Source organism: Pleurodeles waltl, chromosome 8, assembly GCF_031143425.1.
Source record: "Pleurodeles waltl isolate 20211129_DDA chromosome 8, aPleWal1.hap1.20221129, whole genome shotgun sequence".
Taxonomy (NCBI): Eukaryota; Metazoa; Chordata; class Amphibia; order Caudata; family Salamandridae; genus Pleurodeles; species Pleurodeles waltl.
Genome location: NC_090447.1, coordinates 687,939,226 through 687,951,374, shown reverse-complemented (window position 1 = coordinate 687,951,374; position 12,149 = coordinate 687,939,226). Strand labels below are relative to the sequence as shown.

Here is a 12,149-nt window from a genome sequence, read left to right as displayed (position 1 = left end):
ATCAATTCCACCCTGGGCACCATTGTAGGGGTGCTGAAGGAAGTCCTCAACACCAGGAGGGACACTGTGGCACAACAAGGGGCCCCTGACACTAGCCTGGACGATGAACTGCCCACCACCTCTGCCGGCGCTAGTGGACAGGAGGCACCGCTACAGGACCACCACTCCAGCACCCCACCCCCTGCAGAGGGAGAACCACCCCGCAAACGATCCCTGAGATCCAGGACAAAGATGGAGAACGATGCCAAGACCCCCGCCAAGAAATGAGACCACCCTGAATGTCATCCTTCTGTCCCACCTTGTCACCCTGTCCATCCTCAAACTGCCCCAGCTCCACTTCCTATGCCCATTTGGGCAATGCACCTGTGAGACTAATAGACTGGACTCTGCCATGGACATTCCTCCATCATCACCCCTCACCATTTTACAACCCCCTCCAATATTGAGCACAGAAATAAACACCCTTAAAGCACAAAACAATCTGGAGTCTGTCTGTGATTTCGAAATAGTGTATTAGCAATTACAGTGACAAAATGCTCTTACAATTGTAATGTCAACATACCTATGTCACAAAGCTCTAGTCCATGAGGAAACAAAGCAGATGTCACACAGTGGGACCCATATCTGTGAAATCGTAAGGGAAAGTGACAACTCCCTGGGTGAAAACGACAGACAGTAGAGAGGTAGTAGTGTTAAAGTACATGTAGTACGCATGTTTGTATTCTTACATGTGTGTCACTGGAAGTATTGCAGGATAACCGAGTTCCTGTTGTCGATGTCCTCTTCTTCTGCTTCCTCGTCTTCACTGTCCACAGGCTCCACAGCTGCCACAACACCGGCATCTGGACCATCCTCCTGCAGAAAAGGCACCTGTCGTCGCAAAGCTAAGCTGTGAAGCATGCAGCAGGCCACGATGATCTGGCACACCTTCTTTGGTGAGTAGAATAGGGATCCACCTGTCATATGGAGGCACCGGAACCTGGCCTTCAGGAGGCCGAAGGTCTGCTCTATAATCCTCCTAGTTTGCCCATGGGCCTCATTGTAGCGTTCCTCTGCCCTTGTCCTGGGATTCCTCACTGGGGTCAGTAGCCATGACAGGTTTGGGAAACCAGAGTCACCTGCAAATGGCAAGGGCAACTGTTAGACTCACACTAACCTGTAGGGATATCCCCAGACCCAGACAACCATTCCAACTGACTTGCTTCCAGGTGCTCACCCAATAGCCACACACGGTGCCTCTGGAGTCGACCCATCACATAAGGGATGCTGCTATTCCGCAGGATGTAAGCGTCATGCACTGAGCCAGGGAATTTGGCATTTACATGGGAGATGTACTGGTCTGCCAAACACACCATCTGCACATTCATGGAATGATAACTCTTCCGGTTTCTGTACACCTGTTCACTCCTGTGGGGGGGACCAAAGCCACATGTGTCCCATCAATGGCACCTATGATGTTGGGGATATGTCCCAGGGCATAGAAGTCACCTTTCACTGTAGGCAAATCCTCCACCTGAGGGAAAACGATGTAGCTATGCATGTGTTTCAGCAGGGCAGACAACACTCTGAACAACGCATTGGGACAGATGCTATGGCCACTATTGTTTGAAATGACCCACTTGCAAGGAAATGGAGTACTGACAGCACCTGCACTAGAGGGGGGATTCCTGTGGGATGGCGGATAGCTGACATCAGGTCTGGCTCCAGCTGGGCACACAGTTCCAGGATTGTGGCACGGTCAAGACTGTAGGTGATGATCACATGTCTTTCCTCCATTGTCGACAGGTCCACCAGCGGTCTGCACACCGGAGGATGCCGCCATCTCCTCACATGTCCCAGCGGACGGTGCCTATGAAGGACAACAGCGAGCACAGAGTCAACCAACTCAGAGGTACGTACCCACAGCTTACACAGAACACGAATCATAATTCGAAATTTGGCCTGTTTGAGTGTTGAGGCAAGGCCTAGGTATGTGTGACGCAGTTAAAAATTAAGCCATGTGGGCCCCTGAAATGGCGGCTGCTGACCTGTAAAGTGGGACAATGGGATGTGAGGTAACTGCGCTGGCGTTGTACACCGTCGCGGTAGGCGGTCGAAGACCGCGGCGCAATTCTGCATTGGTTAACATTGGACCCTATGGGTCCCAGGAGCCAATGACGATGTACGCCGGCGGTGACGGTACGCACCGCCGCTGCCGTGACTGCCATTTTCTATCTGTTCAATCACTCGATACCTGATCTTCGACAGGAGAGGACCTACACTGCAAGTGCTGCTGTGACCTCGGTCTGGAAGAGACAATGGCTCGTGCGTCTGGGGAAAGGGCCCCTGCCTTCACATCGGAGGAGTTGGAGAAACTCGTGGATGGGGTCCTCCCCCAGTACATGCTACTCTACGGTCCTCCAAACAAACAGGTAAGTACACTGGGAGCATGCTGTATGGGCTATGCCAGTGTGGAGTGGGGTGGATGAAAGATGGGGGGGGGATTGAGGCGTGCATTAAACGACTGTGGGTGCATGTGCCACATGGCAAGGGTAGGGATGGGGGCCAATGACTGTGACGGTGCAGTTGGTAATAACTTTTCTTTTATCCCTGTACAATTCATGTAGGTCAGCACCCACCAGAAGAAGGATATTTGGCGTGCCATCGGCAAGGACGTCCGCACCCTGGGGATCTACCACAGACGGAGCACCCACTGCCGTAAGAGATGGGAGGACATTCGCCGCTGGAGCAAGAAGACGGCGGAGGCCCAGCTGGGGATGGCCTCCCAACGTGGGAGGGGTGGGTGTCGCACCATGACCCCCCTGATGTTCAGAATCCTGGCGGTGGCGTACCCGGAGTTGGATGGGCGCTTGATGGCATCACAGCAGCCACAAGGGGGTGAGTACACTCTCATTCAGCTGATTTTGCGCGCAGTGGAGGTGTCTGGGTGGGGGAGGTGGGCTGTGGGTTTCCCTAGGCCAGGGCGAGTGTGCTAGTTAGGTCCCCTTGTTCTGGCAGACCCTGTGGCACCCCACCCCACCTGTGTACAGTGCCAAGTACACCTAGTCAGGCTCCTGTGACATCCATGTGTGCAGATATCGGCCACAGCCTTGTAGGCCATGTCCCAGGGATTGAATAGTGGACCCCAAGTGCGCGGCGTAGTGCTGGGGGCTTCTGTGTCTGTAGTGTCCGCCAACGGTAGCGGTAATGCATGCACTCAACATGTCTTTCTTCTGTCGCTCCCCCCCTTTTTGTGGTCTCCCTGTTCTTGTGTGTATTAGCATCATCAAGCGGAGGAGCAGTGGCACCGGAGCAGGAGGGACCTGCATCTCACATGGCCCTGGAGGGCGAGACTGCGGACTCGGAATTCACCAGTGGGACGGAGGGCGAGGGGAGCTCCACGGCGCGGACAGGAGCTGACACCAGTGATAGGGACTCGTCCTCTAATGGGAGCTCCCTTGTGGTGGTGGCCACATCTGTGTCCCCCGCATCTACAGGTACAGCCGCCACCCTCCTACCAGCACCGCCCTCCCAGCAGCCCCTCAGCCTTTGCCCCGTGCCCGCTCACCCAGGAGGGTGGGCATCACCTTCGCCCCAGGCACCTCAGGCCCTGCCCCAGTCACCCCTGCTGCCCTCAGTGAGGAGGCCAGTGACCTCCTCAGGTCCCTCACTGTTGGGCAGTCTACCATTTTGAATGCCATCCAGGGTGTAGAAAGGCAGTTGCAACAAAAAAAATGCATTCCTGGAGGGCATTCATTCTGGTCAGGCGGCCCTTCAGTAAGCTTTTCAGACTCTGGCCTCAGCATTGATGGCAGCTATTGTCCCTGTCTCTAGCCTCCCCCTCCAACTTCCTCCATCCAGACCCAATCCCCTCTACCTCAGCCTATCCCAAGTACACCATCAGACCAGCATGCAAACACGTCAACACACAAGGGAAGCTCAGGCAAACATAAACACCACACATCCCACAGGCACTCACGCAAGCATCACACACATGCAGACACACCAACATCCACTGCCTCCACTGAGTCCCCCTACTCCTCGTCTCCCTTCTCCGTCCCAGTCTCGTCTCCACTCACACCTGCATGCACTACATCTACAGCCACTACTTCCATCACCAGCACACACACCACCACACCCGGCTCACGTGCAGTCACCACCCCCACTACCATTCACACGTCCCCTGTGTCCTCTCCCAGTGTGTCTGTGACGCCACCTCCCAAGATACACAAACGCAGGCACACACCCACCCAACAGCCATCCACCTCACGACAGCCTCCAGCGCATGCACCTTCACCCAAAGTCACCAAATGAACACCTCCTACAACCACAACCTCTTCCTCCACTCCCAAACCCCCTCCAGCTACCCGTCCCAGTGTTCCCAAGAAACTTTTCATGTCCAACCTTGACCTCTTTCCCTCACCTCCCCCACCCCGTCAGTCTCCTAGGGCCCAACTCTCCAGGTCCCAACGTAGCACCTCAGCCACAACATCTCCGGGACCAGTGGTGTCTGTAGTCACCGGAATCTGGAGTGCACTGGGCAGCTTGGCACCCAGTGTGGCACGGAACCACAGCACGGACAGTCCCCCACCTGTCAAGCATCAAAAGTTGGCCAGTGCCCGGCAGGAGAGGGGGAAGACTCCAGCCACCAAAGCCGCTCCCAGTGGTACAGGTGGGAGTGTGGAGTCAGCTGCGACACCTTCCAAGGTGGGGACGGGCCACAAAAAACTCAGCAAGTCTGGGAAGAGCAGCACGGCGGAGAAGACCGTCATCATCCCCGCTGCCCAGGAGGCCACCGCCATCATCCCAGCTGGCCACCGCCAGCACCATCCCTACTGCCCAGGAGGCCAGCAACATCATCCCGGCTGCCCAGGAGGCCACCGCCATCATCCCCGCTGCCCAGGAGGCCACCGCCATCATCCCTGCTGCCCAGGAGGCCACCACCAGCACCAGCCCTGCTGCCCAGGAGGCCACTGCTATCATCCCCGCTGCCCAGGAGGCCACCGACATCATCCCCGCTGCCCAGGAGGCCAACACCAGCCCTGCTGCCCAGGAGGCCTCCGCCAGCACCAGCCCTGCTGCCCAGGATGCCACTGCCATCATCCCCGCTGCCCAGGAGGCCACCGCCAGCACCAGCCCTGCTGCCCAGGACAGGACCGCCAGCACCAGCCCAGCTGCCCAGGAGGCCACCGTCAGCACCAGCCCAGCTGCCCAGGACAGGACCGCCAGCACCAGCCCAGGAGGCCACCGCCAGCACCAGCCCCGCTGGGCCATAAGGGACCGCCAGCACCAGCCCCGCTGGGCCATGAAGGACCGCCAGCACCAGCCCCGCTGGGCCAGACAGGACCGCCTGCAGCTGAGTCACTGCCAAGGACCCCACCGCCACAAGCACTGCTGAACAGGACACTGCCGCCACAAGCACCGCTGAACAGGACACTGCCGCCACAAGCACCGCTGAACAGGACATTGCCGCCACAAGCACCGCTGCCAAGGACACCGCCGCAACAAGCACCTCTGGCCCATGAGCGCCAAGGGCACTGACGCTACTGAGTCCGTCACAAGCAGGATGAAGCACTCTGGGCACAAGGCCCCCTCCAGAACCAGTGGAGAGATACATCCAATACCTCTGTCTTTGGCAGGATGAAGCTCTCTGGGCACAAGGCCCCCTCCAGAACCAATGGAGACTGTTATCCACTTGAGAGGCTGTGGCTTTTCACTCCCCAGGATTGAACAGTGGGCAACCCACCCACTGTAGAGACTTGGGAGACTGTGGCTTTGCACTCCCCAGGATGGTACAGTGGGCAACCCACCCACTGTAGAGACTTGAGAGACTGTGGCTTTGCACTCCCCAGGATGGTACAGTGGGCAACCCACCCACTGTAGATACTTGAGAGACTGTGGCTTTGCACTCCCCAGGATGGAACAGTGGGCAACCCGCCCACTGTAGAGACTTGAGAGACTGTGGCTTTGCACTCCCCAGGATTGAACAGCGGGCAACTCACCCACTGTAGAGACTTGAGAGACTGTGGCTTTGCACTCCCTAGGATTGAACAGTGGGCATGTGGCCCCCTCGTGGATTTGGCGTTGTGCACTCAACCAGCTGAGGTGCCCCACCTTTCCCTTCCCCCTGAGGTGCCTGTTTTTGTGCTATCTGATGCCCCTGAAGTGTTCTCTCCGTCATGTTCGGGACTGAGTGTGGGCCTCGTCCATGCTGTGTCGGCCCAGTGTTCCACGGACTTCAATGGAGCACTAACTGGACTACTGTTCTTGGTGTATATATTTGTTTATAGTGTATATATATTTTTGCGTACTGGATTTTAATATATTACAATGGTTACACTCATTTCTTTTTGTCTTTGCATTCTTCCAGGGAGTTTGGGGGCTGTAACTGTAATGTATCATGCTGTATTAGTGGGTGTGTTGCAGTGGGTGAGGGTGGGGGTTGGGGTGTTGCGTGTGTGTGTCCCTGTTTTTTCCCTCCCCCCTCCCCTGTGTCGTAGGTGCAGTATTCACTGTGGTCTTCGCCGCCGGTGTTCGTGCTCCTGGTAGAGGAGCAAGAAGATAAGGGCTGGCAGGATCTAGAGCTCGGGTTCCATGGCATCCGGATTCCTCGTGGGTTGTGTAGAGGTGAGCGTTTTCCCTTCGAAGTCCTGTTTCTGCCGTGTTTTTGTTCGCGGTGAATCCGCCCCGGAAAAGGTGGCGGATTGGTAGGTTGTGATACTGTGGGCAATACATTGTCCTGCGCCTGTCTGTTGGCGGTGACTGCCAAGCTTTTTGTTTGTACCGCCGTGGCAGTCGGAGTGTTAAAGTGGCTGTCTTTGTTGGCGGTTTCCGCCACGGCCGTAATTCAATTTTTTTTACCACCGGCCTGTTGGCGGTCTTACCGCCACTTTAACACCGACCGCCAGGGTTGTAATGACCACCTATGTCTATTACAATGGGCAAACACGATTACCACAATTGAAGCTTTCCTGGTTCGTGCAGCTAGAGTTCTTTCAGAAGAAATAGATCTTATTGGAAGAAGGCCCTCTTTGGGTGTGGGCATGGGCAATATTCACGAAGCCGTTCACCTTGATGATTCTTTGGGATGCATGGTTTCGAATGTCTCTAACAGTTTGCCTCCAACCCCCACACTTTCAACCATTGCTTGCTTAAATAGCCCAGAAACCTCCCCTTTCAAGGAACCACAGTACAAAAGAAGAAAGGTGGATCTGTGAGGAGAAAGGCACCTTCTAAGGGGGATAGGTCAAAACTGGATGCCGGAGCAGCCACTCCTGTAGTGTCCAATTCTGATGAAATCTGTCTTGGGTTCAAAATAATATTAAAAATGCATTTAAAACCCCTGCAAGATTGTTTGGACAAAATAGAGGCCAGATTGTCCGCACTATCTAAACCTGTAAACGGTAGTCTCACTATTGGTATGTGTGGGTCTTTAATGGGTGGTGATACCAAGATTGCCTCCAGTGAGTGTACCTGGGGTAGCTCTTAAACAGGGTAATATACCGAACAAGGTGGTCCTGATATACGGACAGTTCTACTCCATCAATCATGAACCTGAATAGCCAATTACCATCTGCTCCTGACCATACTAGTCTGACCTTGGCTTTCTCCCTCCCCCTGTCACGGCAAGAACTTATGCCTGAGCAACTGGGGGCCGGTGCTAGGAGGGAGTGTGCTGCTTTTAATGGTCCTGAGCAACCAGGTAAGAGTACTGGGTATTGCCGTAGGAAAGATCAGGTGTTGAATCTACCACGTTTAGCATGTCCTTATGTTGTAATATTGGCAAATGTACCCAGGCTCAAGCAGTCCCAGAATGAGACCACTGAACAGTTGATTTTTAAGGTGCTTCACTGGTTTACTAAGTACACAGGACTGGAACCAATATTCTTCACCCAAATACTAATGGAAAGAAGGAATGACTGGGTTGGGCCATCCCCTAAAGCATTCTTGGGTGATTGTGTAATGGTGAATTTTAGAGATTTGAATGTTGTTCATAACCTTCTAACCTGTCCAAAACTCTCTCTTCCTGGGAACTCTCAGATTTTTGCCTTTCCCTTGGGCTATTTTTATAAGCCACCTGTTTTGCCGTCACTGTTTGAATCAGTTTTGGGTTCTGCTCCTATTATGAGCCACATTCGTGTGCATTGTATACCCGGCCTTCCGGGGATTGCCTTAAGTAACAAATTCTGGCACCTTGAAGGGCTGGAGGGGTGTGATTAACTGGTAGGCATGACTGATCCTTTGTCTATAGGATGTCAGAAGAACATGCACTGAATGAGGTATTGGGTGTTTGGAAGGAAACCTGCACTCATGCTACAGGGGCTATTACTACTGACATCTGTCTTATATCATTCAATCAATCAGTATTTGTAAAGCGTGGCTACTCATGCTCCAACAGAACAGTGGCCCCTCTTTCGGCCCATAGGTTACCACCCCATAAGATCTTTAGGGATTCCTTTCACAAGTTTTATTTCCTGTCATGGAACATTGCTGGGGTTAACAGCAAACTGTGTAACAATTAATGTCACTCTCTGATAGTACATTATGACTTTATTATTTTGCAGGAAATTTGGACTATATCCTAGTAGCCCTTAACAGCTATTCTTGTTTTTCCATTCCCGCTACACCGTCTACCTCAGGACATCCCAAGGTAGGGTTACTAACATGAATTAATCTCGGAGTCAAGGTCAAAATACCTCTAATGAGTCTTAGTTACCCAGAGGCTCAGATGCTTGAAGTTATTGATTCTCACAGTTTTACATTTTATATTATTCATTTACATAACAATGATTTTTCTAATAATGAGAACAGAAATTTTAGAATTTTATTCTGCATTATAGACAAACTCATGTTTAGTTCTAAATCGGCTGCCTTGGACTGCAATATCATGATCTGCGGGGACTTTAACGCCAAACTTGGCTATCCATTCTAGGACATTAGTGGCAAGCATTGGGATGATGGAGCACCAGTTGTGATTTTTTTTTATTTTAGAGGTGAAGAGTAAAGTCATTAAGGGCCTGATGTACAACACCCTTCTGAGGTCACAAAAGGAGACAATCACCGTTTGAGACCGCAAAATGGCCAGGTATGAAGTACCATCCCTATTTTGCGAACTGGTACGCAGTTACTGTCTCGCAAAATAGGGATTGCGAATCGCAATTTGGAAAGGGCGTCCTGAGGGCGTCCCTTTCTAATTGCGAGTTTCAGTGGTATGTATAATTTTTTTGTGACTGTAACTGCAATCGCAAAACAATTCCAGTTAACACCAATTTCAAATTGGTGTTAACCCATCTGCAAACGAGAAGGGATCTCTAAAGAACCTCTTTTCCATTGTGAATGCATGCAAAAATATTTTTTCAGAACAGGCAGTGGTCCCACAGACCACTGCCTACTCTGAAAAAATTACAAGAAATACTTTAATTTTTCTTTTTGAAATGTAACCCATTTTCCTGAAAGGAAAACGGGCAGCATTAAAGAAAACTGCTTTATTGAGAAGCAGTCACAGACATGGTGGTCTGATGAGCCAATTAGGCCACCATCCCTGTGAGTGAGGCCATTCGCAAACGAGTCACAAATTGTGACCTGACTCATGAATATTAATGAGCAGGTCCCTTGCGACCCATTTCAGAATCGCAAGCAGTGTGGTTCACACTGTTGTACATTTTGCAAACGGATCACAAATTGTGAGTCGCAAAAAAAAAAGGTCGAACATCTGGCCCCTTGCTTTGGATCGTGATCTTGTGCATGATTCTGTCTATGACATTGTACACATCGTACACAGAGTACATACTTTCAAGGACGGGGTTGTGAATCTACCATTGATTTTTGTTTCATAACCCAAGGCTTTTCACAATATCTGCATAGCAGCGAGATAATACAATCAGCATTTAGTGATCATAATCCTCTGACCGGTACCTGATTTTAACCAATAGACTTCACTGGGGGCTCGAAAGAATCAGTTTTGCATCCATCTCCCTTACACAGTGGCCTCAGGCTCGCTTACCGCCTGCTTGATCCTGCTAAATTCTGAGGGGGATTTCTTAGGGATAACCTGGGTAATGTTTTGAATTGTTTGGTAGAGATTCATTCACAGGAAAATCGTTGTACCAATCTCTGGGCCCTGTGCAGTTTAATTAAAGTTCAGCTAATGGGCTGTAACGGGCAGAGTGTTTTTTAATAGATTAAGAGAATGGTGTGATGATAAAGATATTCTGTCTCCCTGACAATATGGATTCAGGCAAAACATAGGCACCATGCAACAATCATAATTTGCTGTTATGAACGTACAGTGTAGCCAAGAAAACACCTTTATATCTTGTGTTTATTGACTTATCGCCCACCTTTGACAACATAACCGTAGAAAACAATGGATGGGTTTGTTGGCGGCAGGTGTAGATGCTGCATGTTATAATCTTGATTAAATGTAATGTCCCTTACTGTTACTTATATTGGCATATAAACTGAGCATATTAAGTAATTATATTGTAAATAAGTTCATGACAAATTGATGTTCAATTTGGGTTATTGGATGAGTATTAACAAAATGAGTTTACAGCCTCTAGACAGTACGAACTCCCAAATGGTGTACTCCAATGTCTCCTCAGAATGTAAAGACAATGATTAACTGGGAGCTTACCTTAGAATGTTGATGAGGGCTTGCTTGGTCGACGGTTCTGGATGCCAAGTGAGGAGTTCACTGAATAAAGACTACATCTTCATCTACTACTTCATCAGTGTTGGTCGTCCATTATAACATCTTAATTTTGCCGACAAGGATGGGATATTGTGCAGTGGACAGTGGAACTCTTCGCCCCTGAATTATTTGCCATTTCTGCTTTCCGAGAATCACCTTGAGACCCCGGTATTTGCTCTGCAGTGTTGACCGTCGAAGGTGCTCTTGGCTCCAGTATTACGAGTCCCTAGGGACTAAAGGAAGCTCTACAGTGGAAACGGGGAGGTCGTTTGGCCTGATTCCTCTTTCCCTGAATTGGCACATACGTGGTGACAGAAGGCTGAGCAACAGGAAGAAAGGCGGCGAACTGTCTCTCTAAAGGCGCGCCTTTCTGCTGTTTACGAGTGGAAGGGTCGTGGAGTGATGCAGCATTTGCTTTTGGGCGTTCCTTAAAAGCTAGACTGGCCCAGTCTTCGGAAAGGCGAGCCTTCCTCACTGTCTATGTGAAGGAGAAGTGCAGAGTTGAGGTGGCGTTCCTTTAATGGGCGTTCCCTAAGGCCAGACCTGCCCATTCTAATCAACTGCAAACTCCTTCCTGGAGGCGGAGCGAGCCTATGACAGGAGGAAAGTTCCCACAGCGTGTGTTATAGGTGAAAAATAGTGGATTCACAGCAAAGCATATTTTGACGATCCTTGAAATGCTGGCTGTGGCGCGTCAGCGGTTACGGTGAAGCTGTGAGGAGCAGCTCTTGGACACGGTGCCATTCAAAAAGGACCAAGAAGGAAACACGTATTTATAAACTGTATTCCTTTGTAGTGGGTTACTTATTTTCCATTTATAAAGACTTAAGTGGTGTGAGATGCATGTTCCATAGTTCGAAGGCGGGAAGCAGTGAACAAGGATCTTAGTTTGGTAAGTGTACCCAGATAAGACTGTTTCCGCATGAATGTTTCAAGGAACTTAAAAGGAAGAATTATTGCCTTCAACCAGTTCAGGAATGTGTAGAGTTGGTCAGCTGCACTCATAGTCAGTGGTGGGATAGGGAGGATCACAACCATTTCTTCCAGGCCAAGGTTTAGTTCCCTTGTTAAGCTGTCGTGCCCCATAGAAATTTTGCCAAATGTATTACCTTTGGTGAAGAAGAAGTCTTTTATTCGGTATGAAAAAAATTAATCCATTACAGCAAATAAACACCAATACAATTGTTAATATAACAGTAAAACCATATAATGTAAAAACATCCATCAAAAATATAAACATATAAAACCTCATTCATAGAAAACAGTAAAATCATTTTAAAAACTCTACATTGTTACGCCAAGTAATAGCTCCCTTCAGGAATGATCCCAGGCCCTTCCACACCAATACATCAGAGGCCATTTGCAACCACATAAAAGCAGGACGATATTGCACAAAACCCTTGGGCCTTAGGAGAGGTAATAGAAATCTAGTTCTAAACGGTGCATAAAAAACACAAAACAATGTAAAATGGGACAG

At 50.3% G+C, this 12,149-nt stretch overlaps 1 long non-coding RNA gene across 1 annotated transcript in view; it reads right to left on the bottom strand.

Moving 5' to 3' along the window:
- The window catches only part of LOC138250216 (uncharacterized), a 173,417-nt gene extending 162,293 nt beyond the window's left edge, over positions 1–11,124 (bottom strand). The window contains exon 1 of the long non-coding RNA XR_011194910.1: positions 10,616–11,124. This is a non-coding gene — a long non-coding RNA (uncharacterized lncRNA). The remainder of the gene's footprint in view (positions 1–10,615) is intronic.
- Positions 11,125–12,149: the final 1,025 nt, after the last annotated feature.